Source organism: Ciconia boyciana, chromosome 7 (assembly GCF_034638445.1).
Source record: "Ciconia boyciana chromosome 7, ASM3463844v1, whole genome shotgun sequence".
In the NCBI taxonomy this organism is placed as follows: domain Eukaryota; kingdom Metazoa; phylum Chordata; class Aves; order Ciconiiformes; family Ciconiidae; genus Ciconia; species Ciconia boyciana.
The window spans coordinates 16,893,165-16,905,175 of record NC_132940.1 but is presented as its reverse complement, the minus strand read 5'-3'; positions in this window follow the sequence as shown (position 1 = coordinate 16,905,175).

Sequence of the window (12,011 nt, the reverse complement as noted above, 5' to 3'; positions counted from 1 at the left end):
CATTGTCCAAAGTTCTTGTTAATGGAACTACACATTTACCTGCAGCCTTAGATATAAAAGCTTGGTTTGCTGTTCTTGAGCAAAGATAGAAGTTCACAGTACCATCTCACTGAGACCTTCAGTAGTGCTCCCATGAAGCCTGCAGTGGGCAGGTGTTAAAAGAATCCAATGTAGCCATGGTGTTCTCAGCAGTAATCACCTCAAGCTGTGAAGATGCAATGGTTGGTTGTAGCGTGGACCGGCCTGAACACTTGATATGAAGGATGAGAGAGAAAATAAATGATTCTTGAATTAAATGTGAATAAATACTTTCCCAAAGGACAGCAGAAAAATAGACTGGATTCCCCCACCACCCCCCTCCCCTCCCCCCCAGAAACTGGAGAGTGGATATATGGGCAAAACCAGTGCTGGATTCACACCTTTTTTGGTAGATTGAAAAACATTTTTTTTAATAGGTCTGTCTTCATTCTCTGTCTCTCCTCTGGGATGTTTAAAGAGAGGTTAATAACTGCAGCTTCTCCAGCAGTGTTTCTGGCCATCAGCTAAGAGCAGTGGTGACTGAGGTCTGGGAAGATGTGCTGTCATTCAGATCTTCCCCCCTGCTAGTATTTGCCTTCCTGACAATGAATACTTTTTTTTGTTGGAAATTAATGCCATTTTGTCTTGCTTAGGCTGCAGCTAGATGTCTAAAAGAGATGGTTTTCATGTAAATATTTCCATGCATCCAGGCTCTGCAAATTTTAATGCTTCTCTTGCTGAAATGTCTTTGGGACAGAGAATCTTCTCTCCATCCCAGTCTGAGCAATGCCTTGCTGTGGCCTCAGCTGTCACTACAGCTTGTGGATAAAAATTAAATTGCTACCAATAATGAAGACTTCACACTGTTAGTAAATCTGTAATCGTCTTTTCATCAAACAGATGCTAATAGCCTGATCTAGAACAGAGGATTACTGTCTTCCACTCAGGACAGAAGAGTGTTTTTCATGTATAGAACTTGTTGGGCTCAATGTTAGTCTTTTAGTGTCTGCTGTGGGGCCCTGGATAATCCAAGTGCTCTTCTGCAAGCTGCAGAGGTGATCAGCATTAACTGATTGCTAGCAGAGTTTCTTGGCCCATACAGTGTGCAATCTCGCCTTTCTTACGTGTAAAATGCTGGTGTTTTCCATATTTGCTGCTATTTTACTGGTAGCTTTCTGGAATGTGTCTCGCTAAATTAAGCAGTTTCCTAGTAAACAGGAGTAAAATTAAGCATGTCTGAAAATGAATTGTATTTCCTTACTGACCTAGCTTCTGTCAGTACTTGTGGGACTCAGGTTAGAGATGCAAACCTAGAAAAAGCAGATAATGAATGCTATGTTAGTGGATAATTAGTCATATAACGTGTTCCAGTATGTGTTGCCCTGACATGGCATACAAATATGTTGGGCAGTACGTGCTTCCAAGGGCTCTTGCTTGAGTGTGCGAGTTCTGCATCTCTTGTGTTTGTGAGATGTTATTGCCGATGGCTATGAACTGCCAACACCTGACTGACGCAGGGCAAGTCCTTGGGCTTGGGGTTTTTTTTCTTCTATCTCTAACTTTTTTGCAGTGCTGTCTGAGGTAGGACAGCATGTTGTGGAAGTACGTCCTGTTTTATGAACAACGTAGCAGGCTCATCACCTTCTGAAGTCTAGTGCCTCTCTTCCCTAAAGCAGGCGAGGTACATCCCGTACCCTTGCACTGTGAGCCACGGTGCAGGAGCCCCCAAGCTCTGTCTCAAACTGCTTCTTTCCAATTTAGTCAGACATTGAGTGTGATCTGCCAAAGCCATTGATCAGATAAATACATATTTGTGAGAGAATCCTCGGGGAACAACAGAAAGTAGTATCAACCAAAGGAATGTAGGAAATACTTATAGTTCTTACTGATTTTGAGACTTAATTACTATAATGGAATCATAAAGCTTTCTTGTCCAGTATTGATTTTTTTTTTTTTTAAATCATAGGAGCTGCTTGCCAGCTAGACTACTGCTTCAGTCCTACCATATTAGAGCAGGTCACTAATGTGTTGTAGAAACCAATTTGTGTCTTTGCCATCTGTTTTGTGGTTTGGTGGGGTTTTTTGTGGGTTTTGTGTTTGTTTTTTTTTTCCTCTCTTGGAAAAAAGATAAGAGCTGGTTGCTGGAGCTTCTCGTTGGCTCTCTGTTCCATGGAGGTTAAACTTAACAGGAAATCTGGCATAGTTGACTCTTAATTCTGTGCATTAATACAGATTTGAATACAGTTGCTGACTGATAGATGGTCCCACTCCAGCTGCTAAGGAGGTTATGCACAGTAATGGAAGGAGAACTGGAGCATAAGCTCTTGCAAAGTGTTCTGAAAATAATCTGTTACTTTTGGTTGTCTTGTTTCCTGGGAATAAGAAGCTTTTTCTAATTGCTTGTAGGACTTAACAAAAGGAGGAGAGAAATGGATGGAAAGGCAGTGAGAAGGTTGCATTGGAAAGAAACAGGCAGGAAGGAGGAAAAAGTTTTCTGAGCCATCTTCAAGGTGTGCATTCAAGTGAGGGGGACAGGGTGGATAAGAGTTTGGGCTCTTATTTTAGGGCCTTCCATTGATGAATAAAACAGGAAGAAGCTGCTGGAGTGGAGGCTGTTTGGCACTTCGTATATAACGTTCACGTGCAAGGCTCCACCTAGTCTTTAATCCTCTGTCTAGGTTTTGTGCTGTAGTCATTACCAGGGTTTCTGAGAAGTGCAGCAGAGGCTTTCTGCTGAGATTTTCTTTTGTCAGTTCTCCAGTTCTAAGCAGACTGGATATATGCCTGGATATATATACCTTGGATATATGCCTGGCCTCAACAAGTGATTCAGGTAGGTAGCAATGGGACAGACCCATCTGATCATGATCCTCAGATAAATTTGATCTTGCACCACCTTATGTTTGAGTTTGGCTTGTCCTTCATGGCAAAGCTGTGTATGCTAGGTCCTGCCCTCTGGAACTGACACGAACCTCGAGGATTCTGTGTCGCCGTGCTGGGCGTGAGGTGGGTCTTGTTTGCTTTCTGTATCATGTTTAAAAAAACCAGCTGGAAGGAAGTGGCACATATACCTCTCTGTGCTGTCCTGATCTGCTCACGGACGTTATCGCTGTTTTATTTGGGTTTTGCTTTTGTTTCCCGAAACGTGAGTGGTGATGGACCTTCTGAGGCAGCGCGACCCTTCAGCCTCCCGCTGCTCTGGCTTGCTTGCGTGCCTCGGCTCTGCCCGCATCTCGGAGGAGCGAAGCCTTCGCACCTGGGAGAAAACAGACGCCTCAAACCCCGCTTTGCTGCGCGCTCCAGCGCGGGCCGGGGGCCGGGGGAGCGGGGCCGGGGGCAGGCGCGGAGCGGCCGAGGCGCGGCCGGGCGGCGCCGGGGCCGGGGCCGGGGCCGGGCGGCGCCGGGCGGGTTCGGGCGGCGCGGGGCGGGGAGCGGCGGCGCGGGCGGGCCCGCTGCGGGAGCGGCGCGGCGCTGCGGAGGCTGCCGGTGAGTGGGGCCGCGGGGCCGGGGCAGACCCCCGGCACCCACAGCGGGGCCGGGGCGGTGGGGCGGGCGCGTCCCGGGGCCGGCGGCGCCTCGGCCGAGGGGCCGGCGGCGGGAAGACGGACTGAATGAACTCCGTGATTTGTTAAGCGTCTCCCTAGCCGACGGGGGGAGCAAAACTTTCTGCGGCTTGATGAAACTCTCTGTCGCTTACGCTGGCGTCCCCATCGCGAGCTCCTGGCCCTGGCCGTCCGCGGGAAGCGAGCGGGGCTCGGTCTCCCGGAGGGCTGCCCGGCAGCGGGTGCGCTGGCCCTGCCTGCGGGCGGGGGTGCTGCAGCCCCGCGTCCTGCGCACGCCTCCGCGCCTGCCGGTGTACAGTGCCTCGATAAAGAGACAGGCACTTCCTACAGCACACGTGTGCGTTCCTACACGTTTGAAACTTCGCTTGCACATCTCTGGATTTGCGCGCGTCGTGTCCTGCTGAGGCAGTGGTAGTAAGTATATGCCACATGGGGGGTTGGCACAGATTCTTTTATGAAGTTTTTCATAAGGTGTCGTCTTAATCTATGCAATACACTGGAAAATACAATGATATTATTTTGCGTTATATCTTTTGATTAGTTTTTTCCTTAAGGAAAAACAATGCACTTTTGTGTTTCCAGAGGTCGTGTAGGTAGGTCTGGTCTCCCTTCTGTAACATGAATCTCGAAAAAGATGTTTCTTGTTACCGATTGGTAAGGTGCATTGCTGGAGCTTTGTTCTTCAAGCTGTGCAGAGTATGTGGTTTCTTGCATGTTCTTATGGTCTTCTAAGAGGTATAGCAGGAAGCACAGCTCAAATCCAGTTATATGGTGAAAAATCTGATTTCGCTAAGTTTATCTGTGTACTGAAAATGAAGAGAAATTTAAGACAAAACAAAACAAATTTGCACAACCAGTAAAGAAGCGGCAGCTCTTGTCAGCAAGTAAAGCTGAAAGATGTGTTTGGCTTTTTGTAGAATGCCAGACTATAGTTTCAGACGAGTTGGATTGACTGTATCCTTATCCTCCTGTGCTACTGTGACCGTTAACCATTTTGGAACATTCTCCAGCATAGTTTTTATGCTATCAGATAATGAAGTGAAATCTCTCAAGGGTAAGATTTGACATCGTAGAGAATATTCCTTTTGGTTATTAGAGAGTCACATACCTGGATTCTACTTCTAAGCCATTAGGTCCACTTCCATGTCTCTAGCAAGTATTTCTTGGAGCCCACCATTTCTACCAGTTCCACTGAAATGTTTGCTTGCAAACCAGGGCTCTGCATCTTTTAACAGATCAGACACAGTCAGGTGGCTTGTTTTAATCAGCCGTGGTGTGATTCAGGTCCTCATCAGCTACGTGCTGAAAATAAACAATAGAAGTTCACTTGGTTGTGACTGTGCTGAAATAGTCTGTATTCACATTCTGAAGGTCTTGTGAAAGAAAGCTGACTTGTTGAACTGTAAAATGGAGCTGATAGTGATCGATGAGCAGACCTAGAAGTTCTGCAGAAATGGAAAACTTAGTTTAGAAGCAGAACAGGTATTTTCTTCTAGGCATGTTTCACAATGTACAGGCTGTTTGAATGGCTTTTAAATACTTTAAATGCTGTGTCTGTTTCCTCATTATAGGATGACCTGCCAGCTCCTTCCAGAACCACACTTAAGAGACTAAATGAAAGCTTTGCAGTGAAGTTTTTAGTTTGAACTCCATATATAGATTTAGTAAACCATAATTTCAGAAAGTCTTAAATTACCAAAGTCTGAAGTCTAAACTTGTGGTAACTAGTGAGTTACTTAGTATCTGTCCCGAACAACTTTCTGCAGTGTATCAGAGCTTTAAAAAGCAATTTAGTGCAGTAGAGCAGCTTTTGTACTGCAGGGATGTCAGGAGCTGGAGCCTGAGCTTTGTAATACCTTGGTGTAGGTGCCCCTCTGTCTCTGTGCTTCACACTTCAACTGCCCGTGCCAGTCTGCAGCGGCTCGCAGAGGAACAGCACTCGTCGCCTCCATGCACAGGGTGACACTTCTGTGCCCCTACAGTGATTTTTAAGCCTCTTATCAGTCTGTGTGTACAGAGCGCGGTGGTCCGTGGCTGGCGGTACTACTTCCTCTCTCTGCAACTTAAATATTTAGTCCTGAGGTTCTATGGTTTTGGTAGGTTTAATACTTTTCTTAAGACCCTTTGTTTGTACCATATAGCCTTGGTATTTTGCGCAGGATATGTGATAAATAATAAAACCTTAGATGTTTCCACCACCGATATGTAAAAGTTGCCAAAGAATCACCTTGATTCCCTTCACCCCACTCCCTTCTCTTTTCGGTCCAAAAGATGATGCCGTTAAAATGGACTATGGAAATGACCGTTAAATTACTGGAAATGACCAGAGCCATGGTGGAAGTATGAGCACTGCTGTACTTTCCGTCAAGTACTTAACATTATGTAGATGAAGCAGGCTTGCAGTGGAAATGGATGTGGCACTCGGCTCTCCTTATTCTAAAAGGTGTTGAAGACCAAGATAGTGGGATAATGCTGCTTGTGCGTGCTTGACTTGAGTTCAGCCAATTATCTGAAATTGGGGATACTTAAGTTACGAAGAAAAAAATATAGCCAAACGCAACCAGAAGTAGATTCCTTTGCTAATAAATAAGTTCTCTGGATTAAAAACTTACTTATTGAGCCTTATACTTTTTTAATAATAACTTTTTTCCAATTTGTAAAGCTAAAATTTTAAAAAATGGTTTTTAAAAAGTATATTCTCAGTTCCTTAGCATGCTGTTCCAAGTACAGGCAGTGCCCACAGAATTTCCGTAATAAAAAAAATGTAAAACAGTTACTTCTGAGACAATTCGTCTCTGTGAAACCTGTTAAACGAATGTTGGCTTCCATTGCATCCTCTAATAGTACCAGATAAAAAAAGCTTTAGTTTAGATTGAGATATTTGGGCATTACTTTGTGTTCTTTATGTGCTTCCTTTCAGTTTTTCTCTAAATTGATTTTTGTTATAGTATCAATTAACTATTAAAGACAATTAGAAGTGAACCAGAGTACTTAACTCACAAAACTCCTCCTTACAGTTACATATTAACGTTTTTGGCCTCTGCTGTGTTACACACCCTTTTCTGCACTGGTATTTCTTTCTATGCTGAGGTAACCTGAATGGGTTTCTTGGGTTACTGTGCAGTCATTTGGCTGTGTTTTCCTCTGTGGCCATACATGTACGCAGGGTGTGGAGGGGAACGAGGAACCGATTCCCTTTCTGAACTGGTACTACTTGTATGTATAGCTTGGCTGCTCGGCGTCCTTGCTTCCTTCTGCTGCCTGCGCCTTCCTCTTGGGAATGAGCTGAGAGAGCTTTTCAGTAACAAGAAAAATAAAAGCAGCACCGGTGGTTTATCCAGAAGAAGAGGAAGGGACAGAGGGTGTTCCTGTCTGCCTGCGGCACAGGGTGCAGGCAAGCAAGAGCGCTGCCATGGGGAACCCTTGCCAGGGGCTGCGTAGCCTGCAAGCCTCCAGACCCTCCTTCCGTGGTACTGTGTCAAGGGCCGTCTGCTGCTGGTAGGGTAAGTTTAAAAAGCCTAAGCAGTATGTGCAGATGGGCAACTGCTGCTGCTTAATACTTCTCTGCAGGAACAGTTTGAATGCCAACTATTCAAGAGTATTTCAAGTGACTTGCCTCCTTGCTCTGCCACCAATGCCTGCGATCAGTCAGTGTGATGATAAACTCTGTTTTCTGAAGAGCAACTTTTGTAATAAGTTTCAAAATATCTTACAGAGATCTGTATTTGATACCTCGTCTTTGCTACTGGACAAGGGGAGGCAGGGAGGTGAAGTGCTCCAGCATAGGCTGGCAGCCTGCCCGCTTTGCAGGCTGAGCCTGGGTGCAGCTTGCTCCTCTGTGCTGTCCCACGGACCTGCCTGGACTGTACCGGCTTTGCTGTCTCCCCTTCTGTTGCAGAGTGTATCACTTTGGATGCTGAACTGCCCTGAATTTCTGCACAGAAATCCCTGTGCCAGCTCAGGAAAACCAGCAGTAAACCAGGCTGGGGTTCTGCCTGGGCAAACTTCCCTTGCCTCTCACCCAAGCTAACTTTTAGTCCTGCTACAGGACTTCACTGCTATAGTCCTCCTATAGGTTCAGTCCTGCTCCATGGACTTTTCAGTCCAGCTGCAAGCTCTGCTTGAATCCTCTCACAGTAGCTCACTGTGCCAACCCGTGCTTGTCCGCTCCCTCCCTGTTGCATTTATACAGGAGCAGGGCAGAAGCCATCAAAGTCCCCCAAACTGATGCCAACTCTTCAATAAGGTTGTGGCCAATGTATTGAAACAACTTGGTTTTTAATGGACAGGAAAGAGGCAGAAAACCAGGGGGGTGTGCCATGAGTCACATTATGGCTTGCAGACTAAATTTTGTAATGACCTTCTCATTAAAATACTGTTTGAGGTTTCCTTCAGAAATGTCTGTGTTAATAACGAGTAACTCAACTTAGGGCTGATTTACAGGCTGAATTTAATTTTGAATCAAAGTCACTTAAAAGGTGATTTTAATCACAGTTTGAATCAGCAAAATCCTTGATTTAAATAACTGATAATAAATTTCATTATAGATATACAGATTTTTAGTAACTTTCTGGAAGCAAACTAGATTCTAATTGAATAACAACTATTAAAGCATGTTAGCTTGCAACTATCTGAAGCTTTTGTCCAAAACATTCTCTAGGTGATATTTTATTTCACTAACTCTTTATTTAGGCAGCTAGCATAATATATTCCTATATACTCATGCAAATTCTTGAATTTTATGTTAAGAATGGTGAAGAACATATTCTGACTTGATACAAGTTGCACTTACATAGAGGAATTTAAAATCAGTTAAAATATACAAGCTGTGTTTAAGAAAACAGAGCTCAAGATCTGCTGGCTGGGAAGAATTCTTAATGTGCGCTTTTGCATTTGAAGGCAGTTTAACTGAACCAAATCCTTTGAGATTTTTGGAACAGATGATTTCTCCCACTCAAAGCTTATGTTTAGTCAGAGTGGTAGAGGAAAACACACTTCACAGTCCATCAGTTTCTGATCTTCATAGCTGCTATTGGTTGAACTGAAGTAATTAAATAGATTGAAATAAGGAAAAGAACCTTTTTGACAAGGGTATGCTTTTGGCACTTGCAAAGTGTTGATGTATTTACTTGTGAGTGACTTGTGGCAAGCTAATGGCTCAACCCATCTGTAGAATACGCAATATGTGGTTACCACCGTCAAGCTTTTGGAGGTCTGTATAGAGGGCTATAAAATACCAAGTGGCATAGAAGAGGTGAATGGAGATTGCTTGCTGTCCTTTCCCATAAAAAACTGAGAAGTATCAAGCTTGAGAGCCACTCCCAAAGCAAAAGAAGGCAATCCTTCATAAAGTGAGTAGCAGAACTGGGGACCGCTCTGCTGCAGACTCTAGAAGACTCTCTGTTGTCTTTATAGGGCTGGGCTGACCGGTTTAGCTGTTTTTCTACTATTTCAGTTTCTATTATTTTTAAAACTTTGACGAACAATATTTTGCCTGAATCTTCAAATTTGTGTGTACTTAACAAACAAATCTGAAACATGTAACGTTTAAGGGTGTGTTGTTGTTTTTGTTTTTTCTTTTTAAGTTTAAACCTGCCCTGAGTGAGATAAACATCTCTGATTTGGCTGCAGAAGAGAAGACCTGGAGAATAAAGTCCCGCAATGTGTTGAATTGTGACATGCCAGGAAATATGGGATATCCTATCACCCATCTCTCGTGCCTGGTGTGGACTGGGGCAGGACCACTGAGGATACTGCTGCATAGCTCTGTCGCAGCTGCACAGCTCCCCTGAGGCCAGGCTAGTTCTGCTGGGAGGACTTAAAATGAAGGTGTGAAATAAACCACTGTCTGGAAGGGCCCTGGCGTGACAAGTGCTTTTAGCACTTGGCTGGCTGTACCAGCCTATGTACAACATCTCTGCTCTGAAGGACTGGGATGCAAACTAGCTCTAGTTCAGCTACCGCTTTGCAGCTTCCATTTGGACAACTCCAGAGTCTGCCCTGAGACCTCAGCTGGATGCTTTTCTACTCCCTCCTGCCTTATCTCAACACCTCAAGACATCTCTTTCAAAATCATTTGTCATTTGAGCTCTACTGTGTGACAGTGAGTGTTTGTAGTGTGATTATTTTGGTGGAGAATTATGGATGTGTGATTTTTTTTTTTGGGGGGGTACTACTTCAAATGACGATGGGATCTCAATAAGCTGAAGTATTTAGAATAAGTTCATTGCTGGTATTTTGGATTTCTTTAAGCTTGTTCTCCAGATGAGATGCAAAAAGTATCTGCAGATCTCTTTACTCTCCTGTCACTGCAAGTAAAAGAGATTCATCTGTTGAGATGATTACACAGTAAGATACAACATGTTCAGAAAACCTTCCCTATAATTTTCACAGATTTTTTTTTTTTTTTCCTGCCATTCTTGCCCAAAATGCTGCTTCTATTTGCAGGCATTTGGCCTGTTCTGTAAAAGCTTCATGTCAAGCTCAGCAGGTCCTTCACTGCCTTGGTGGGTAAGAGCAGAGCCATCTCGGCTGGGCAGGGTTCCCAGCACTCGGCTGCTTGAGTAGCTGTTGTCTGCAGCTCCTCAGGGCCTTCTGGTCACTTACAGACTTAATTTAACTTTTGAGTACTTCCTAGGTGAGAATGGGGAATGTACTGACTGCCCAACTCTACCATATTGCCCTGAACAGGGAGCGGTAGGCATTGAATTCCAGTTGACTCCTTATGGTGGATCTGAGTTGCTGAGGCTTTTTTATTTTTAGGTGAAGGGATGCTCTGTAATATTTCAGCACAAGGGATGATTTACTTGATTCCTTCTGCTTCTTGTCCTTAAGTAATTGTTCTTAGTTCTGACTATGTACTTGAATTTGATGCTTTAAGTAATATATTATTTTATAAAAGAAGTGGCTGCCTAGGTTCTTTAGGGTAATAAAATGGACAGCAGCGTCAAGTGGCCTGCTTTCACGTTGACTGCTAGACGTAGGGTGGGAACCAAGAAAAAAAGGCCACGGAGCTAGTTCAGAAAAATGAAATATTGAAAAAAAAATAAATCACTTTGCTGAAAATATTAATATTTTGTGCAAGTTGATTTAAAATTAGATAATACAAATACTGCATGAGAGAAATAAGACAAGTAGTATAACTTAAATGACAGAAGATGAACCTTCTTATCTTAAAACTTAGAAGGAGCCTTTAATAGAAATGTGGCTTGCTAGCCAGCCTGCTGGGGATTGCTTAATCTGTTTCCCAGTCCCTGGAGAGATGAGATATAACTGTTAAGTAACCACAGGGTAATAATAGACTAAGTGAACCTGATCTTTATCTGTGATCAATTTTAGCTGCAGAGGTGAAAAGCTTATGCTTTTTTATATCTTTCTGCCTGTAACCACTTCTAGTGGTTTTTTTTTCTTTTCGGCCCCACTCGGTCTATCACTCTGGCACTTGTGACAGCCTGAGGCTCACGAGGAGCCTTACAAAAGCTATTAGCATTGCTGCCTCTCCTGCAGCTTTGTATCCCGATACTTCCTCCTCTCTGTCCTTAGAGTCAGGCACAGGTTTGCCACTTTGTATAATATCTAACGTGATTAGGATCTTGTGCCATGGTTGGGTTCCTAGGTTTTGCTGAAACTATACAATATCTATTAATGAAGTCATTGTTAAAACCCTTATTCAGATACTGGCAGCGAATGTGATGGCTAGCGATGGTCCGACACAAACTCTCCCTGCTAGGCTGTGAGACCCCGCACGGGGTCTGGTCACCATCAGTAGCTGCTGTCAGATCTGCCTGTGTAAATTAGTTCGAGTTCAGTTTGGTTCATAATAAAGGCAGTAAAATTGCCAAGGCAGCTGACATTGACCTCACCGGAGTAGCTGAAGTGTGATGTAATCTGGAACACGGACTCCCCCTTCCATCATGCTTAATAGCCCTGTGTCCAAAATAGTGCTGAGTGGGTAAAGAAAAAACCCCCAGCACTGCTGCTGTTGCTGGGCTTGCTTTATCCTGTGGCTGGGTAGGGAGCTGTGTTTTGGGTTTGAAGATAATTGGGCTGTGTGGTGCTCGCAGGTCTCTGGGTTGACAGCCCAATAAAATAATCCCTGGCTTTAGAGTAGTCAAATATGTAGAATATGTTTTTCTCTTTTCAGCACATTTACTTAAACCCTGTAGCAGTAAATAACAGGCATGTGCTCAGAATATATAAGATGCTACAGGCATATATACATATGTTTTTACATTTATTAATATATAATTGAAAAACCAAAAAATATTTTTCCAGTAATAGGCCTTTTATTGCCTAGTCAGTAAAATGGAAGAGTTATGATTTATGCTTCCCTGTCCTGACTGGATACATTGAGAAATGGAAATAATGATGGGGCTGTGGCTCAAACATGGGATTTCACAGCAAGAATGGCTTGGCTGTTGCTCAGATTTT